The sequence below is a fragment of the Aethalodelphis obliquidens genome, unplaced genomic scaffold, assembly GCF_003676395.1.
Source record: "Aethalodelphis obliquidens isolate GAN/ISIS:26980383/991018 unplaced genomic scaffold, ASM367639v1 scaffold16, whole genome shotgun sequence".
NCBI classification, from domain to species: Eukaryota; Metazoa; Chordata; class Mammalia; order Artiodactyla; family Delphinidae; genus Aethalodelphis; species Aethalodelphis obliquidens.
Genome location: NW_020837960.1, coordinates 5,782,875 through 5,796,219, shown reverse-complemented (window position 1 = coordinate 5,796,219; position 13,345 = coordinate 5,782,875).

Here is a 13,345-nt window from a genome sequence, read left to right as displayed (position 1 = left end):
TCCTTACTCACTCCTAGGACTGAAGAAAGAGTAAAAAATGTTATGAGTGATTCTGGATGCAGAATAGACAAATAATTGTTCAGCCCTTTTCTTCTTCCTTCTTTCCTGTTTAAGGAATTATTCATAAAAGTCCTCATTCTCATCTGCCTATGGAGACATCTTTCAGCCAACGTTTGGGCCACCTGGACTTAAACACAGGAATTTGGGTTCCTCATGACCAAGGCAAGCGTGAGAAAGTCAGCATACACCAGCTACATGGGGCTTCGTGGAAATCTCAAAGCATCCAGGTGTTATTTTCCCTGTAAGCGGTAATGATTCAACGACTGGGGAAAGAAACGTTTCTGTATATAGTGCATCTGTACATAAAAGGGCATGAAAATTCATTTTCAGTTTTCACTATTTTTTCTATCCATATCTAAACTTTAGAATGCAAGTAAGTCCCATGTGAGGTAAGGAACATAAGTCTGTTAATTTTGACTTTAAGATATCTGTGCCAGGCCTACATAGGCAGAGCAGAGAGGGCCCTCCACATTGTCTTCTATTTGGGTAATTTTAAAATCTCTCTTTGGAATAACCTGTCTTTAGGAATTGCGTTTTCTACAGAATCCAAAGAGAATATGGAATAGGCTGATAATATGTAAAGTGATAGAAGAAAGACAAAATTTTAAAGGGGATACAAATTAAGTTAGAAGAAAAGACATTAAGCTTTTCTTGAGATAATACATTATATCTTAGAGGAGAGGCTCTTTAGAGATGAAAGGGAAAATGATATCTGAAAGGTTCTGAAACACATATGTAAAAGATAAAATAAAATGTGCTGAATCTTACTGTTTTTAAGAAGGCAACAAAGGGAAGCTGCCTTAGATGTTACTAGACCACAAACTGATGGGGCCCTAAGAAAATCAGATCAAGCATGAGTCTCAGAGAACTTACTGAAATGATTCATTTAGAGGTGACACGATGTCAGGAAATTATGAAGAGGGGATCTCTTAAAGCAAAAACTGAAAAATCCAGAGGAAAAGGAATAGGGGTACATCTAAAAGATTAAAATAAGTATAACCAATCTAGAGAGATTTCAGGAGAAAAGATTCAGAATATCAGCATTACCAACTCACAGATTGCTTGATAAACTACAAACTGACAATTTTATTGTGGGTGAGGTTACAGGAATTATTTTTATAACCTAAGAAACATAGTCAAGAAATGTATGGAATTAAGACTATAAGGGAAGGCAAAAATGGAGCATAGAGAGAGAAACAATGATGGATCACTGGATGTTTGATTAATGGGTTAAATATCCTGTGTGCTATTGTTAAACTTATGAAAGTGAAAGTGCAAAAGAATTTTTTGGATGTTTTTGGTATGTCACAAGTATATCCACTGTGAGAGCTTAAGTACTTATTTAATAAACGTACTTTACTAACTTTATATTGTTTAATATTAAATATTTATTAATAAATTTTACAAGTTATATAGATTCATCCTCAAAACACACATAATCCTCTTGTTTTAATATTCTAGGTAATAATGTGCTGTGAACTAAAGAATATAATTAAATCAACCTTCTGCCATCATTTTGCTTCTTTATATATATTTATTGTTGTTTAGAATTACTTTACTTGAATAATTTAAATTTTAATTTAATTGTGAATGGGGAGAGCATTATCTTTTAAATGTTCTAATTTAACCCTGGGTAAGAAAGGTTTAAAATTAGAGGAGCAAGCAGCAGCATGTACAAATATATAGCCAGTGAGTACAGTCAGTTAGCAAGGAAATATAAAGTTGTCCTGAAAAGGTTAGATATACAAGTCCACATCATACAGAGAGTCAGTTACATCAGATGTAGGTCAAAAGCTTTAGAGACGCCCGTTTCTCCCACTCAGGCTATGGCTTCTACAAAACAGAGTTGTGAGCTCCAACACTGCTCATCCTATAGGACTTGCATATTTACATCTCCCCCTGTTATTCCTTAATGTTCCTGCTACTGTGGCTTAATGTCTTGATTTCTCCAAATTTAGTTAGATAAAACAAAATATGGTAAATAGAAAATTAATATTTATAAAATTAAATTAACTTGTCTACAAATAAATGGGACCTAATCATTACTCTTCATCTTGATTTCTAAAACAACAGTCCTGGAAAAACAGTAGATATTTCACAATTATGACAATTGTTTCAGTGTTTTTCTTTTTTTTATTACAATGCAAAATCATTTTTAAAATACATATAAAATCAACTCTGTATCTTTTTAATGTTTTCCTTGCTATTTTTAAACTATATGCTGATGAACTTGTATATCACATTGGAACATAAAACTCACATAATTGGAACATAATGTTTTCAGCTTTTGCATATTACAATGAAAGGCACACCAATGGGCAGATTCAAGTTTAAGTTCAAGTTAAGTTTATGTAGCAGTAGAAGAAGTGTGCATAGTTTTATTATCCATTGACCACATAGGATGGTTCCTATTTCTGTAATTCTTACAAGATACTTGAGCGGCTTCTAATATTCATAAGACTAAATCAATTTGGGCACTTACTCATTTAACCAAGATTCTTTGAACTTACACCACAAGGTAGGTGTGTGGTTAGGTTTTAGGAATACTGCAACAGAAGTGAGACTGCTCAAGGGATTTTTAATGTTTAGGGGAGAAAACTAAGTGAAGAAAACCAAGTCCTTAATTATGGTGAATGCTGAGATCCATGTATGGGGCAATGCACTACAGGAACAAACAAAGAGTAGGGATACCTAATCTCATTTTGTCATGGGTTTAGTAACCAATGTTTTGGGGGATATTTTTTTTTGTTTTCCCCCAAGTGGATGTGATATCAGAGTTTGAAAGATTAATAATTAACCTGCTGAAGAAAGTGTGAAGAAAGCCAGTAATAAGAGATGATGGAAGTAAAGCATAGAATAAACAAAAGCAATGGTGTGGGGGTTAAAGGAAGTGGTATTCTCCACTGTTTGAGAAGTCTTTTCTATCATAATTATAAAAAAAATATCCATTTCATCTTAACTTATCAATATCTTTTCAATAGGTGATAGCTGTGCTTCAATGATAACAGTATTATCTGAAAACAAATTCCAGATGATGGGTCAGAAAGCCTTATTCAAAATAGTTGTTTAGAGGTATTTATAAGGTTAGCTGATAGTTTATACACTTATTGGTATACTAATAACTCAGAATCCATTTGCATCACTTCTCAAAATTTTTGTATTCATTCAAATTCAATATTACTGCCCTCCACTTTGTTAAAATGAGAAAAAAGGCAAATTTCTACTTTTTCAGGTGACAGAAACATGTCAGTAAAGGTGTGGTTGAGTTGATTCAACTTTTCAAGCCTGGAAACAGGTTGATTTATTAAGGCATCAAATTGCTAATGATTTGGGAAGCAAATAATTGAATATAGCTCGGAATAAAGATCAGTGGAGTCTGGATACCAAGGCTAATCTCCCAGAGAATTGAAAAATGGGATGATTCAGCAGAGGAAAATATATATTCCTTGGTTGCTAATGACTGTTTTCATGAAACTGAAAATGCTTTGAGGAAAGAAAAAGAATTAAGAGGATATAAAGCAAAAAGTACCAAGGCCTGTGAATGAGACAGAAAAAAAAAAAATCACACTGTAAACATAAAGCCCAGTTGGACTTTTAATGATGCTGTATTTAATGGTGCTTTCACATATCTATGACCACTGGTAACTAAATCCATCATTCAAGGGCCTGATGGTGATGGGCAGGTGAAACAGGGCTTACAATGTAAATGAGATTGGTCAGTTCACTGAGATTGATGTTATTTAATCCAAACCACCACCGAAGAGTAACTAGCAGTATAGTATCAATGTCTGTTTTGGAGTAGCTGAAGGCTTAAATAAGAAGAGTCAATACTAAGAAAGGAAAAAGCCTCCTCCCTTCATGGACTATTTAATAAAATACCTCCTTAAAAGCAGGAGAAGTGAAGGGCAGCAACAACCCTGGAATTGGCCATGTAATAATAAGACATGAAACTCCATAATTTATATGCCTCTGACCCAATATGTCATTGACAAAGTGAGCGAGAAAACTCTTCGGGAATGTGTTCCCCATGTACTCTCCTGCTGGTGAATTTTGCTACAACTAAGTTATTATAGAAAGAAAAGTAAGCCTGGCACATGCTATGAGGAAACATGTTGGAAAATAAAGATTTTAAGGGAAAGTACATAAAAAAATAACAGTTATTAAAGGAAGCCAGGCAAATTCAAAATACTTTGAATACAGAGAAGATTTTCATGGCATTATGAGGAAGAGCAGTGGATGAAACTTTTCAACTAATTAGTTGAAGGTCTTTAGAATTTCTTTGGAAATGTAATACTTTTGGCAGGAGCCTAAGAAAACAAATGTTTGGGGCTCTCTAAAAAGAGATGAAACATGAGGAAGAAAAATTCCCCAAACAGAGAAAAAAATAAATTTATGATTGATAAGTAGAGAAGAGGAACAATATCACTAACCTTAGAATTGCTAAAGATTAAGCTAGACTCTCAAAAAATAGAGAGAGAAAACTAGAGTTATGTCCCAATGTTACATTATAGGATACACAAGAAAGGATTGTTTCCACTGCCAGTACTGAAAGCATGAAAAATTCATAAGCATCAAGGCACACTTTTGGTTAGCACCACATGTTAGAGTACATTTTTAAATTTGCAAAATAGGAGCACTTTGTGTTTTGCCCATTGAGAGATGGAATGATATGAGTAGGTGGAATTTCCACTAGGAAATGGACAGTTCAGTGCCACAAACTCTTGGTAAATGAATTTTCTCAAATAATTAAAGTTGGTAAATGGTTGACAACACTCATGCTGATTAAATTACTGGTGAACTAAAAAGAAATCAATATTTCCTATTTTGTTCACTTTCTAGTCTATCACCTTTCCACCTGATAACATCAAATCTTGCTAAGAAGCAAGGATGGCTATAACAGGTGGTGAAATTGTTTTTCATTCAATCATTTTGTGGAAATGAGATGGTTGCAGCAGTATTCTTAAGTTGCTCATTTATTCTTAGACTTTTTGGAAGAGTAAAATACTTGAAAACTGTGGTATCTGAAATGACTCTAGGGATGCTAAGGTAGCTTTGTTTCTGCCTGATGAAAACACCTCAGGTTCAGTAGTTCAAGAAGGATGCATAATTCTTCATCTCTGAGGGCCATACACTCCCAGATTGGCTATAGATTTGTTAACGCAGTACTAGGTAAAAAAAAAGTCTGAAAATCGGGAGAAATAATACAGAATTTTTTTTCCTTCAGTGGATCACCAAGGGGAGGCATTATTTAGAAGTCCCAGCACACAGTACTAGAAAAAAACTATTAATAAGCTGTACTAAGATTTATTTCGGTTTTAAATTTTCTAGAGACAATGATACCCTTTTTGTCCCCCCTTTGATATAACACTGCTCTTCTCCACTCATATTTTAATTCTGTCCCTTTTGCCCAGACTTTCTCTTTCATCCTCCTCCTATTCTTCTCCTACTTTGTTTCTAATCTATTTTCTCAGAATTTCATATTCATTGGCAATATTTCATAGATGGGTAGGGGGTCCCTGCATTAAAAAATTATGCATATAGTTCATACATTATTTTTCTATGACTGTTTAGGGAAAAGTTTCTGCCAGTTTTTCTCAATTACCCAATTTGGTTCATGCAGTTTAGGTAAGTAGTCTCAATAACATCTTACGTGTCTTCAATGACAACCTGTAAGATCAGGAAGCATAATTAGCTCACCTTGAACACTTTTTAATATCATTATAACATGCATGAAGTTATTTGTTTCTTCAACATCCATTTTTCTTTAGTTTCTCCCTCCTACTAATCTAAAATTTATTTGGGGGCATCTCACTGATTTGTTTTGGAGGTCTATGTGTTAGGTCTATGTGTTAAGACAAGGAAAGCCAAATAGTAAATTCTTTTGAGCAGGACAGACAAATATTACAGTAGTGAATATGCATTATAGACAGAATGTTTGTGTTCTCCAAAAATTCATATGTTAAAATCTAATCTTCAATGTGATTATGAGGTAGGTCATTTGAGAGGTAATTAGATCATTAGATTGAGGCTCTTGTAAATTGGTTTAGTGCCCTTGTGAGAAGAGGCCAGAGAGCTAGCCATCTGAAGATACAACAGGAAGATGACAATCTGCAACCAGGAAGAGGTTCCTTACCAAAACTCAACGATGCTGACATCCTGCTTTCAGGCTTTCAGAACTAAGAGAAATAAATTTCTGCTGTTTATAAATTACCCATTCTAAGGTACTTTGTTATAGCAGCTCAAACTGATTAAAAGCATGCAAAATAAAATATCAAGAGTGACTCAAAATTTTTATAAGACAAACAGGTTCACAGGTTTTTGTTTTAGATATAATCTTGAAAGTATTGTATACAAATTTCAGAACTCTTGCCAGTCATCTTGTGATCAAGAATGGAACCTGTGTTAGGATAAATAATATATTTGAGGGCAAAACAATAAGATATATATTAGACATACTGTTATTTCTATTTCTAGAGGAAGAAACTTTCCTAAAATAACATACCTAGTTAGTGAAGGAACTGGAATTAAAATCCAAATAATCTGACTTCAGGGCTTGAATTGTTAACTTCTATCTTACAGCTGCCAGATCAATTCTGTTACATCAAGCATTCTTATGAATTGATAATTTTTCATCTCTTATTTTAAAATGACCATATCCTTTTCATAAATTACATTAAAATACTCATCTGTTGGCATTCACAATTTACATTACGCTCCCTTCAGCAGTTGATTCTTTAAAGATGTATATTTGTAGGTTTAGTTTTTCTTTTAACTGTGTTTCAATGTTTTATGTTTTTCTCCTGTTTTCTTTTTTTCTCTATCACTTATACATTATTAGAATCTTCATTGTGCAAAAAAATTTTTTGGAGTCATGTGCTTTTCATTTGTTATTTTTGTTTCTTTTTCATATTCAACTTCTCTTAAATTAAATCAATTGTTAATTTCCTAAACAATAATAAAAAAAATAACAATAATGTTAATAATTATTTTAGAACAGGAGTCTCAGGCCAGTTCAAAATACCTATGAGCACCACTTTTTTTTTTTCCATTTAGGTATTCAACATTAGGTTTGGGTTATTTAATATCAATTTATATTACATTATTTGGAAATAAGATACTAAGCAAAGGGAAATATGAAAAGTCATCAGAAAAATGTCTCATTTCACTTTTTTCTTAATGGTTGCCAAAATTATCACTTTAGAGGAGATATGACAGATTGAAGGATAGAGAGATAGATGGATAGATGGACATAAATATAAAAATAGATCAATCTACATAATCTAAGTATTTATCAGTCATCTATCTTTTCATCATTAAAGTATTTTAACACAGTGACCTTTAGACTGTGGTTACCCTAATGCCTTGGTAGCCTATGTAAACAAACAAAAACCTAAGCCAGAATTAATGCACCCACATCTGAGACAGTGAAGCTTAAGAAAAGCCAATCACAAACAGCCGACTAGGCTTTCCCAAATAAGGCAACCACGTAAGTCATAACCAATCAAATAATTGACTTGCTTTGCTTCCATCTCTTCTATACACAAAGCTTGTCCCTAATTCTTATTGGTGGAGCACTCATCACAACTTTTGGTTTAGTGCTACCCAATTCAAATCAATGTTTGCTCAAATAATTAATTCAAATTTTTAATGTGCCTCAGTTAACCATTTAACACTATCTATTTCTCCTTTTTTCCTTGATTTTTATTGTTATAACTTCATGTTGATGAAGTATATTTTGTGTTCAAGAATATGCTTCTTTAAATTTGGATATATGTGCAATAGCAAGTTTTGGAAATCTTTGTCAAAGACGAGTCCTACCATCCTGCAGTATTTATGGTGTACTATGAAAGTATCTCCTTTATCAACACCTGACATGTCTCTAAAATATTACAACTATTGGCTGAAAGTTATCCATTCTATAGTACACTTGATTTTATTTTCTACCTGATTATGAGGGTGGGTTTCATTTGTAATTCACCAAAATGTTCCCCTTTGGGTGATTTTACCCTGTTATAAAGTAGCCTGATTATAGAAATGCAGTACAATCATGAATATTTCTGTCTTTTCTCCTAATACCTCTCCCAAATGCTATCCCATTTTGCAATTAAAACAAACTTTGGCTCTCAAGCACTGTGAAATTTGCCTGCCATAGTTTCATAAATGATGACAGAGTACAAAAGACCTCTGGGTAAAAGGAAAGGACTTTGCAACTAACAGTAGCCAATGTTAGTATTTTCACGAGTTCCTGGAGCCCCAATTCGCATAAGGCAAAATGAAGAGGAAAAGCTCATGGCTGCACATACTGTGATACATTGTAGTAGGGGAACCCTGAGCATAAGAAAGCTGAATCTTTTATAATAGGCAGCAAGTAGCAAGTATACCTGACTTTTGAACTGGAGAGAGACACTGTTTTATCCTGAACAGTAAATGAGTCTGCCTTTTTCTCTACAGGGAGGCAGTAGTTCTTTTTTCTAAGATGCCAGTTATACAAATATATCTGAAAAGACAGTTCACAACAAATACAGTGAATGACTCTACTCACAAGACACATAGACATGCAGGAGACTCGCAGAAAATCACCTCACAACATGGGCAAGTTCAGTTCTTTCTTTTGTCCTGACCTTCTCTTAATTTCCATTATACCATTATGCTGTTTTCTTGGGAGGCAGATGTGTGATTCAATCACATTTTACAGTTGGGTCTCATATTAACAGACTGGCAGAATTCACTCAACATTTATTGTATATCACTTCACTCAAGTCTTCAAATTATTCAAACTCTTTCTAATAAAAAAGTGGAATACTGAAACAATTCCTGAATATGTGAAACATACTAAAATTAATTTCTAAAGTATTTTTTCACTTTAAAAGACATTGAAAACAAACATTTACTTAAAGCTGAATGAGTCATTGTAGAAATATTTTATTTAATAAACACCCATTTGTTTTTGATTTTCTAGCAGCCTCTCGATTGCTGATATATTTATCAATTGTCAGGGTATTGGTACTGCTCCATTTTTCTCCCAAAGTGATTTCTTTTTTTATCTTGCATTATTTTATCTTGCATTATTATTAAATATTCAATTTTCTATGATGTCAAAGATTTTTGCCATAATTGAACACAAATGGTTTGAGTATTTTCTTCACTACATTGACTTCTGGTACCAAAAAAAAAAATCCTGCTTGACTTTTGTGGTATTATTTTTAAAGTTATTTTAAAGTAATATAATTCTCTTAAGGTTAATTTTGTTTTGTTTTGCTTATCTAACTTATTTTCTGTTAATAGATTATTGCTATGTTTTTTGGGTTCTAGACCCTACACCACCAAGCAGTTCTTGGATGCCAGTTGGGTGTCCTACAATTCAATTCAACTATAACACTATGGACCTGGAGATAGCATTGGATCCCACAGGTTAAGGGCTCAGTTCCACAAGACTGCCCCTCTCCCACTTCAGATATAATTTGCAAGCCTGGTTGTTACCTGTGTTTCTTACCAACCAGTTGTAGCTTGGAGGCTCAAATGACCCCTCCTAAGGTTCAATTCATTTGCTAGAGCCACTCACAGAACTCAGAGAACCATTTTACTTACTAGATTACCTATTTATTATAAAATGTTATAACTCAGTAAGAGCAAAAGGAAGAGATGCATTGGGCAAATTATGGGGAAAGGGCACAGAGGTTCCATGCCATCTCCCTGGAGCTCCATGTATTCATCAACTTAGAATCTCTCAAAACCCATCCTTCTGGGGTTTTATGGAGGCTTCATTACATAGACATGATTTATTAAATCATTGGCCATTGGTGATTGATTCAAACTCCAGCCCATCTCCCCTCCCTGGAAATCAGGGGGTGGAACCAAAAGTTCCACCCCTCTATTCATGAATGATTCCCCTGTCAACAACCTCTCATAGTTAGGTGCTTTCTAAAAGTTACCTCATTAACATAAACCCAGTTTAATGAGACACAAGACCCAACTGAATAACAGGACACCAATTTTACTTTATAGCTCTGGAGCAATTTTAGGAACTGAAGACAAGAGACCAAATATTATGACAAAAGATGCTGTCATTGCTCTTATCACTCAGGAAGTTCCAAGAGTTTTGGGAGCTGTGAGCCAGTAACCATGTACTGAGACCAAATATTTTCTGTAAGATGTTACAGAAAAACCCGAACAAACTTTTGGCCAACCCAATATATATAAGAAATATAGTTTGGTCATCTGAATGGCTAAAAATATATATATTTTATAAATTACATATTGTACTATGATAGTCTCACATAATCCACATTCTCAAATATCCCTATTCTTCCTTTTGTAGTCACTCTATAACAGATGGTCAAAATCTGTCTTCAACAGCTGTCATATGGTTCTTTCTTTCTCTTCAGGTACATTTGTTTGTCTGCCTTCACCTGTGAATACTGGAAATCCCATTGGGTTGAGTTAAACAAGAGTAACAAAGCTCATAAGGAAAGTCTAATTAGGAAATAATTTGCATCAATAAGGTCATAAAACACTTATCTGTTTTGAAATACTAGCTAGTCTATTTTTTCATATTTGTTATCATCCACACACCAACACTATACATTGCCATTATTGTTAAATTTTAACATTCTGTTGGGCAAAACAAGTTTAGCTTCCTGCTTACATGCCCCAAGAGCATATATACTGAGAAAACACCCACTATTCAAAATACATAGCAGTGAATTAAAAATATATATATATGAAAAGAAGAAACAAGGAATACATAACTGATTTTAAATATAGCAAAATATCTTTATGAAAATTAAAAAATGAAAACACCAAATGTTGAGTGGTATTAATCTCTGGTTGATAAATAGGCAGTGGTACCATACAATATGACTCCCCTGGGAAAAGGGGGGGAATGATTATCCATGTAAGATTAGGAAAGAAAAGGCAGGAGTGAAGCTTTTCTTGTGATAAAGGACTGCTGAAAAGAAAAAGTTAACAATATGCTGACTTGGGTTAAGACTTCATTAAAAACTATGGTCCAAAAAAGTTGGCAAAGAAAGATAGCCAGGAAAACATTATGGGAGCCATGCTGTGCATTCACCTCATGGAGAATCTGCAGAATCACCAATATTCCTGGAGAGCAGTAACTTATAAACATGCTTATAAGATCTGATTCTGTGTTAGGGTCTAGGGACTGTGGGGGAGCAACTGCAATATTGCTAGAGAAGGGAGAGTGTGTACAAAAAGTGAAAGTAAGATGGCCTTGACAGAGACAGGAAAGGGAATAAACAGAAGGAGACAAACAGAGATGAGAGGAGAGAGAAACTCCCAATCTAAAGTGAGTTTGCAAGTAAAAATTTGACGTAGTAAAAAATAAAAACTAATACCATGAAAAACAGGAATGAAACAATAATGAGAATGGGATTTCACTACAGACAAAATTTATTTATATATAAATTTTAAAAATAAAGTTTGGATTTTCCAAAAGAAAATATGAAACCATAATTTTAAACAAACAGAAGAAAAAAAATTAGAAACTGAGAAGACAAGATTAGGTATATACCCAGAAGAACAAATTAGAAATTTGGGAAACAAAAATTAACATCAAAAAGAAATGTTATATATTGTTAAATTCTGTGCTTAATACTATCAAGGATTCAAATAGTGAATTAAAGTAGTAAAACTAGAAATTAAGAATTTTCTGTGGTAACTTTTTGATGAAAACAATTTTAGAGATAATTTGAGCATTCATATTAACCAACTGGAACATTTTTGTTAACCAATTTGAACACTGTGAAGCCAGTTTGGACATTCCAACTGAATATGTATGTCAAGACAATTTACACCTGCCTGTTGCTTTGTATTCAAGAATATCTAGCTTTCTCTCTCATGGCTCTGTCTCTTTCTTTCTCCTTCTCTTGAAACATCTATGTTTATGTTGGCTTGCCGACTTTCCATTCTGCTGCTAATGGGATCTCTCATGGGATCTAGGGGAGAGCTTTTGACAAGTCTCAGAACTGGTTTTCTTTTTTCAATTTGTGATCCAAAAGCAAGAGAGAAACTTTTATTTTTCATTATTTCTAAATTATATTACATGGAAGATTTGGTTTTTTATTTCTGCTTTGTGGGGTTTTTTTGCCACCTAATTGTCCTATCCCTCCTGCAGGTGTATTGAATAGACTAAAACACTCAATTCTCATGACATCACTAATGAACATGCTTAATGCAAGGGCTCTTCTAGGTGCCAGAGATACATTTGTGACCCCCTCCAAATCAAAATCACTGCCTGCTGGAACTTGCATTATAGTGTGTGACTATGTGTGTGTGTTGGGAGTTGGACAATAGATACAATAGACAGTAATGGACAAAAGGGACAAGAACAGTGCCAAAGCTTAAGTAGAAATTAATAAAAGTGCTCATATTATTCACTCTACTGAAGCACATTATATGATTTTAATATACTATCTAAGATAATTTAATGTATTTTTCCTCTATTTAAGATAACCTTAACCTTAGAATTATACTGTTTGGTTGACCCACTTGGAATACATCACAAGCTGAGAAATAAATACTATGACTTATGTCCCTATTAATATTTGTCTTTCTGAGTACATTTCCTACTAATTGGCTAACCCAACCCTTATGGTTCACATATACAATTTGGCACTACTTTTGAATGTTAGTTTCTCTTTTTCACCACATGCTTCTTAAGAAAGGAGCCTATTTTTTAAAAAAAGAAAAAAGTAAAATTTTATTGATGTACAGGAACAAAATATCTTGAGACTGATAGCAACCTATCTTCAAAATAATTATAGAAGTTATGCTTCTATAGAAGTTATGTTTCTATAGAAGTTATGCTTCTATAGCTTCTATAGCAAGATAATGAAGAATTATTTCAAAAACTATAATTAAGAAAAAACCCCAAAATTGTTATGAAATATTAATATTACTATTTCTAATATTAATATATTATTTCTATTTACCTATTAAGAGCATGTAAAATGCCTCTCTTAGTATTCTTTATTTTGTGTGGTAAGTGTACACTTGTATTAGACTATCTCTCTCAAAATCAGAAACATTTTATATTTCTCTTTCTCACTTCAGTGCATAATGTAGCACAGACTCTGACCCACAGTATAAGAGCCTGAGTGTGTGTGTGTATATATATATATATGAATAAAGAAATTATATACAAATAAACAAGTGAATTAATACCTCTACAATTTATCTTTTTAGTGGTATGTGTTTTGAAAATTTGGTGGTGATCATGTTAACCAAAATTTTCAATTATTTCATTTTTGGTTGCCTATGATTT